This window comes from Thamnophis elegans, chromosome 1 (assembly GCF_009769535.1).
Source record: "Thamnophis elegans isolate rThaEle1 chromosome 1, rThaEle1.pri, whole genome shotgun sequence".
Lineage (NCBI taxonomy): Eukaryota > Metazoa > Chordata > Lepidosauria > Squamata > Colubridae > Thamnophis > Thamnophis elegans.
In genome coordinates this window covers 185329442-185337567 of record NC_045541.1, presented here as the reverse complement: position 1 = coordinate 185337567, position 8126 = coordinate 185329442, and positions in this window count along the sequence as shown.

The following is an 8126-nucleotide window of genomic DNA, read 5'->3' as shown; positions in this document are numbered from 1 at the left end:
TCTTCTTCCAGGGTTGGGAGGGGTCTTATTTTCTCTATTTTTGCATCTAAAGGCTTTTGCATCCTTATCTCCTCAACCTAAGGGGCCCTTGGGAAACAGGGATTTTCGCAGCCACACTGATTTCATAAACCCACTGATTTCAGAAAACACTGATATTAGAAACCACTGATTTCAGAAACTGATATCAGAAACACGCTGATTTCAGAAAACACTGATGTCAGTAAACACTGGTTTCAGAACTGACATCAGAAACACACTGATTTCAGAAACCACTGATTTCAGAAACCACTGATTTCAGAAAATACAAATTTTAGAAACCCACTAATTTCAGAAACACACTGGTGTCAGAAAACACACTGATTTCAGAAACACGCTGAGATCAGAAACCACTGATTTCATAAAACACAGATTTCAGAAAACACTGATGTCAGAAACCACTGATTTCAGAAACCACTGATTTAATAAAACACAGATTTCAGAAAACACTGATGTCAGAAACCACTGATTTCAGAAACTGACATCAGAAACACTGAGATCAGAAACCACTGATTTCATAAAATACAGATTTCAGAAAACATTGATGTCAGAAACTACCAATTTCAGAAACACGATATCAGAAACACGCTATCAGAAACACACTGATTTCAGAAAACACTGATATTAGAAACCACTGATTTCAGAAACCAGATTTCAGAAACCCAGATTTCAGAAAACTGATATCAGAAACCACTGATTTCAGAAACTGACATCAGAAACCCAGATTTCAGAAACTGACATCAGAAACCACTGATTTCAGAAACTGACATCAGAAACACAGATTTCAGAAACCACTGATTTCAGAAAATACAAATTTCAGAAACCCACTGATTTTAGAAAACACTGATGTCAGAAAACACACATTTCAGAAACACACATTTCAAAAACAGACTAATTTCAGAAAACACTGATTTAAGAAACACGCTGATTTCAGAGAAACACAGATTTCAGAAAAACGCAGCACTTTCCCCAAGAGGTTTTGGGTGCAAAGTGTCCATTTCCTTCTCCTTTTTACTGGCAGGACCCTCCCCATTTCACAGCCCCCGTGGCCTTTTCTTAAAAGCCCTCTCCAGCCAGCCAGCCCCCCCCCCACACAATTAGGAGACTTGTTCTAACACAACCACACTGCAGACATTTCCAAAACAGCTTGAGAATCAGTGTGGGGAGGGAGGAAATGGGGGCGAAGGGGGGTGGGGTGGGGGAGAACAAGGGGTTGCTCTTTTAGCTTTTCTACAAACTACGGAGCTGTTTTAGCTTTGGCGAATTCGAAAGGCAGCCTGTGGATTCTACCTTGATTTCGGAACAGAATTCAAGGAAGACTGAATGAAGGTTTTGCCCCCCTCCATCATGGAGATGAGGAAAAAATGCATCTAAGAATCGGCTCTCGTTAGCTCCCATCTGATCACGTCTCCCTGATCTTAACCCCAATTTTTCCTCTGGGAGGAAGCGATTAAAAACTTCTTCTATCTTGGTGCAAACGAGCAGCAGCGTCTCAAAGAAGAAATGCCATTAAAGTACGATTGCTTGCTGTGTTCCACAAACATTTTCTCGGTTAGCACGGAGGACGTTACTTCGTACCTGGGTTAACAAAACGCCTGCAGGAAAACCGCCAACCTCACAGAGACCCCAAGACCCCCCCCCCCATTTCAACCCCGTACTACAAATAATCTCCTTTATCGAAACATTTTCTTGCCCCGGCTTGAATCTTAGGCTGTGGAGGACATCCATCCCAACCCCATTCTCAATCCAAGAATGCAATTCGAAACATCTTTAAGTATCGGACTGGCTTCCAAGCACCCACCGCCTTCCTCTAGGAAATTTAATCTCCCAGCAGAATTTAAATTCACAATTCCCAAAAAGGGGAAGGGGAAAAAAACCCACCCCAGTCTAAATCTGCAGGAAACCAAGCCAAGCATCTGTCTGTATTTTTTTGCAAGAGCCACACTTAAGGTGCGGCTTCTTGGCCCTCGCCGCCCAAGCGAAATCGGAAGCGGGCAGCAGAAATCATTTTAAAATTAACGACATTGAAAATTAAGCTGAGATGAAATAATGAATAAGATTGTATATTTTAACGTTGGCGTAACATATTTGTACCCAGATGACACGCTGATGAATGGAAAACAGATTGTTTGCATAAAAAAATGAAATAAATGTCTTTATTTAAAAACAAAATCATTTAAAACACACCCCAGTGGTTGGTGCCGTTGCTGATTAATAACCACTACAACGACAGTAACAATACGAAAACATCCTCTAAGTCGAGTCCAGGATGATCTCTGCTTACGGATCTCCACTGATTTATTCTTATCTCTTGTAGCGGCTCTTGCTTCATTTTTTTTAAAGCCACCCATTCCACTTGGGGTTTGAATTTTAGCCCAAATTTGGCACTCCCTGGGGGCTGGTTCTTTCCAAGAACAGGTCGACCCGAAGCCAAGATATTTTTCATTGTATCCACGGGATTAAAACAATCAAATATCCCCAAATTGAAATGACGCAGGCTGGGTGCCAAGGGAGGGGAAGGCTGCCTAAATTTTTTTAAAAAAGTTTCCCCCCATGAATGCTGGGGTGCTCAAACAGAAAAGCGATGGGAGGGAGCTTAAAAAGCAGATTTCCATCCTCCCCTTGACTTGTAAGGGGTGAGATTTCCTTTTCGGAGGAAATCAGAAGGGAATTGGGAATCGTTTTGATTCCTCTGGAGCTGGCCTGAATTTCTCTAAGCTTGGAGCTCTTTGGAAAGTGAGGGGACGACAGGAAAAGACACCCCCCCCCCTCCAAACTGTTGACAGGAAGAGACCATCCTACCAAGAAGTCCACCGAGTCTGTGCCCTATTAGGATAGAATAGAAAGGAAAGGGACCTCGGAGGTCTTCTAGTCCAACCCCCTGCTCAAGCAGGAGACCTTGCAGACAATCTCTCCTTCAAAAACTCCAGGGATGGAGCAGCACCCACAATTTCTGAAGGCAAAGCCGTCCCATGGGTTAATTGTCCTCGCTGTTAGATGGTTTCTCCTTAAATCCAGGTCGCTTCTCCCCCTTTGATTGGTTTCCATCCTCGGCTTCTCGTGCTGCCATCGGGGGGGCTTTGGGGAATAAGTTGAGGCCCTTCTTCGTTGAGGCAGCCCTTCAAATACCGGACGGCTGATATCGCACCACCCCTGGTCCTCCTCATCTCTAGACTGGCCAGCCAGACCCAATTCTTGCAGCCCTTCTTCGTAGGATTGAGTCTCCAAGCTAAACCAAGTGCCTCTTTTCAAGCACCTCGTTCTGTCAGCTGCACCTCCATAACTGTCTGGTTTGGTTCTGCAACCCAACAAGGCAGTCGCGGCCTTCAGAGGATGATTAGATCTACAGAAAAAACAATGGCTGCCAACCTGCCTTCCACGGAGGACCTGTACCCTGCAGGGGTCAAAAAGGGGGCCGTGGAAATATCTACAGACCCCTCACAACGATGCTATAGAGCACTGCACACCAAGACAACTAGACACAAGAACAGTCGTCCCCCCCGAATGCCATCCCTCTGCTAAACAAATAATTCCCTCCCCACTGTCCAACTCTTCACTAAGGCTGCACTACTATTAGTATTAGTCTTCTCATCGTTCCTATCCCCCATCTCCTCCCACTTATGACTGCAGGACTGTAACTTTGCTGCTTGTATCCTTACTATTGATATCGATTGTTTCCTATTATGATTTGATGGCTTATTTGTAGCCTATAACTATTATTAAGTATTGTACTTTATGATTCGTATCTTTCCTTTTATGTACACTTATGTACACTTATGCACCAAAGAGAAATTCCTTGTCTGTCCGGTCACACTCGGCCAATAAAGAATTCTATTCTGCATTCTATTCTATTCTACATTCTATTAATATTGTTTTCTGATTGCTTATTTGTACCCTATGACTATCATTAAGTGTTGTACCTTTTGGTTCTTAATGAATGTATCTTGTCTTTTTATGTATACTGAGAGTATCTGCACCAAAGACAAATTCCTTGTGTGTCCAATCACACTTGGCCAATAAAGAATTCTATATCTATCTATCTATCTATCTATCTATCTATCTATCTATCTATCTATCTATCTATCTATCTATCTATCTATCTATCTATCTATCTATCTATCTATCTATACATCTATACAACTATCTATATCTATCTCTATCCATCTATCCATCTATCCATCCATCCATCCATCCATCCATCCATCCATCTATCTATCTATCTATCTATTTATCATCTATCTACCTACCTACCTACCTACCTACCTACCTACCTACCTACCTACCTATTTAATCTATCTATCTATGTTTGCAACAGGTCCCCCTGCCGAAGAAGAATCAACTTTTCTATCATCAGCATCCTTGTCACCTCGTGGGAATCTTGGGAATTCCGGCCGGGGAGAAGATCCCAGTTTTTTTCCAAGGGAGCATCTTTTGCAAACCCAACCCCCCCCCCTCCCCAAGGTAAGAAAGGCAAGGCTAAGAACCACAGGGTTACCTGGCTGGAGCCCTGGACAGGTGGAACTTTCTTTTTGCTGGTGTTTTTTTTATTTTGGCTTTTTGGCGCAGGGGTCTCTGCGGGTCTCCCGGCCGGCTGGACGCCCCCGAGGCTGCTCCGGGTCTCGCAGCTGTCCGCGGAGACTCGCAGCTCGACGAAGAGTCCCGGGATTAAGACGGGCTGATTAATTGGCGGCCTTCCTACCCCCTCCTATTTTTTTTTAAGAGTGATTGACAGCCAGTGCGCCGGGCAAAGTAATTGCACTAAATGAGCCTCTCGCAGGTTCAGCAGCCAGCAGAAGGTCCGGGCTGGGTTGGGGGGCCGGTCCCTTCCTCCTCCCCCCTCCCCCTCCCCAACTGCCTCCTGCTTCCCTTGTAATCCCCTCATTACAGAGGAAAGAAGAATTAGAAACAGAAGGAATTGGGGAGGGGGTCAAGCTGGAACAATGGCCTTTGTCTTTGGGCAGGAGGAGGGGGAGAGGCGAGGGGAAGGAGGGGGGGTCTGTGCATGGACCCCCTCGCTGGGGGGCTGGCTTGGCAAAGCTGGGCAGCTGGAGGAGTGGGGGGGGGTATCCCACCCGGAGAGTGGGGGCTTTGTGCCGGAATGCATACTGGTGGGAACCAGTTTGTCAAATTTGGGCAGATTGGGGTGAGTGGGTGGGTGGGTGGGGAGTCTGGAAGAGTTACCCCAAAGACCCCAGGCCAAAGAATTAGAATGGAATAGAAATAGGAAATGCAATGCAATGGAATGGAATAGAACAGGATGCGATAGAATAGAATAAAATTAGAATAGAATAGTAGAGTTGAGTAGAATAGAACAGAAAGAACAGAACAGAATACAATATAATAAAATAAAATTAGAATAGAATAGTAGAGTAGAATAGAACAGAACAGAAATAGAACAAAATTGAACATAACAGAATACAATAGAGTAGAATAAAATAGAAACAGATTAGTAATATAATATAATAGAATATAGGAGTAGAATAGAATAGAGAATAGGAATAGAATGGAATAGAATAGAGAATAGAACAGAAACAGAATAGAACAGAAATAGAACAGAACAGAATACAATAGAGTAAAATAAAATAAAATAGAAACAGATTAGAAATAGAATATAGAAATAGAATAGAATATAGGAATAGAATGGAATGGAATGGAATAGAATAGAGAATTAGAACAGAACAGAATAGAACAGAAAAGAATAAAATATAGAATAGAATAGAAACATAGATTAGAAATAGAATAGAATAGAATATAGAAATAGAATAGAATATAGGAAGAGAATGGAATGGAATGGAATAGAATAGAGAATTAGAACAGAACAGAATAGAACAGAAAAGAATACAATATAGAATAGAATAGAAACATAGATTAGAAATAGAATAGAATATAGGAATAGAATGGAATATAGGAATGGAATGGAATAGAATAGAGAATTAGAAGAGAACAGAATGCAATAGAATAGAATAGAAATATAGATTAGAAATAGAAGAGAATAGGAACAGAACGGAACAGAACAGAAACATAGATTAGAAGATCTCCTTTAATAGCCCGTCCCATGGTTTTTGCAATCTCAACAAACAAATCAATCATGTTTTTGTCTTTTTACAGCAGCCAAAACAAACGGGATCCAGTCCCGTCTTTTATCCAAAGTGGGGAATTGGTTGTTGGGGAGGCCTCAAAGTGAAATAAATCTCATTCAGACTTGTAGTGTCTCTCTCTTTAAAAAAAAATCACTCCCAAGGAAGGTTGCATGAGGATTTCTTCATGTTATACTGTGTCTCTATTCTTTTTTGTTTTTGTTTTAAATTCTCCATTAACACCCATTAATTCCCAATACTAACACCGCTTTGTAAAGCCTTAGTAAGGCCACACCTGAAATAACTGCATCCAGTTTTGGTCACCACGTTACAAAAGAGACGTTGAGACTTTGGAAAAAGTGCAGAGAAGAGAAACGAAGACGGTTGCAGGAATTGGGTTTGGACAATCTAGAACAGTGTTTCTCAACCTTGGCCACTTGAAGATGTCCGGACTTCAACTCCCAGAATTCCCCAGCCAGCGAATGCTGGCTGGGGAATTCTGGGAGTTGAAGTCCGGACATCTTCAAGTTGACAAGGTTGAGAAACACTGTCCTAACCACTGCTGGGGAATTCTGGGGGTTGAAGTCCGGGCATCTTCAAGTGGCCAAGGTTGAGAAACACTGGTCCAGAGGAAAGGAGGACCAGGGGAGACAGGATAACAGCCGTCCAGTATTTGAGGGGCTGCCCCAAAGAAGAGGGGGGTCAAACTCTTCTCCAAAGCACCTGAGGGTAGAACAAGAAGCAACGGGTGGAAACCAATCAAGGAGAGAAGCAACTTAAGGAGTTAAGGAGAAACTTCCTAACGGTGAGGACAATGGAACTGCTTGCCACCAGAGGTTGTGGGGGCTTCATCCCTGGAGGCTTTCAAGAAGAGACCGGACAGCCACTTCTCTGGCTCGGCCACGGGTCTCCTGTTTGAGCAGGGGGTTGGACTAGAAGACCTTTAGGGTGTAACGGTTGTTAAGTGAACCTGGCTTCCCTCTTGATTTTGCTCGTCAAAAGGGGGGGGATCGCACGACCCTTGGGACCCTTCAACCGTCATAAATATGAGACAGGGGCCAAGGGTCTGAGTTTTGATCCCGTGATCATGGGGCTGCTGCAGCGGTCGTTAAGTGTGAAAAGTGGTCGCAAGTCCCTTTTTTCCCAGGGCTGTTGTAACTCTGAACGGTCACTAAATGGAACTGTCATAAGTCAAGGACAACCTGCATATCCTTTCATTATTCAATTTGCTTTGCTTTGCTTATTTGCGTCCCGATTTTGTTGCTTTCGCCAATAACTGAAGGTAGCCAAGAGAGAGAGAGAGGCACGCTCACTTTCCTCCTCCGCTTTTCTTCACAACAACCCTGTAAGGTGGGCTGGAGGGGAGGGGGAGAGAGAGAGAGAGAAGGAGGGAGGGAGGGAGAAAGGGAGGGAGAGAGAGAAAGAGACCTGCTCCAAAAATGTTTGCATATTGACTGTTTTTTCAAAGTCAGTTCTTTCAAAGCAATTGGATGAAAAGATTTGGGGAAAGCCGTAAGTTTGAAACTTCCCTCCCTTTCTTCCTTCTCTCCCTTCCTCTCTCTCTCTGTCTTTCCTTCCTTCCCCCTTTCTTTTTTCATCCCTGCACTCTTTCTTATTTCCTTTCTTTCTTTCATTACCTTCCTTTCTTCCACCCTCCCTTTCTCTCTCTTCCTCCCTCCCTCCCTCTTCTCTTCCTCCCTTTCTCTCTCTTTCCTTTCTTTCTCCCTCCCTTTCTTTTTCCATCCCTGCACTCTTTCTTATTTCCTTCCTTCCTCTCGTTACCTTCCTTTCTTCCACCCTCCCATTCTCTCTCTTCCTGCCTCCCTCCCTCTTCTCTCCCTCCCTTTCTCTCTTCCTTCCTCCCTCTTCTCTCCCTTCCTTTCTCTCTCTTTCCTTTCTTCCTCCCTTTTTCCATCCCTGCACTCTTTCTCATTTCCTTCCTTCCTCTCGTTACCTTCCTTTCTTCTACCCTCCCTCCCTTTCTCTCTCTTCCTGCCTCCCTCCCTCTCCTCT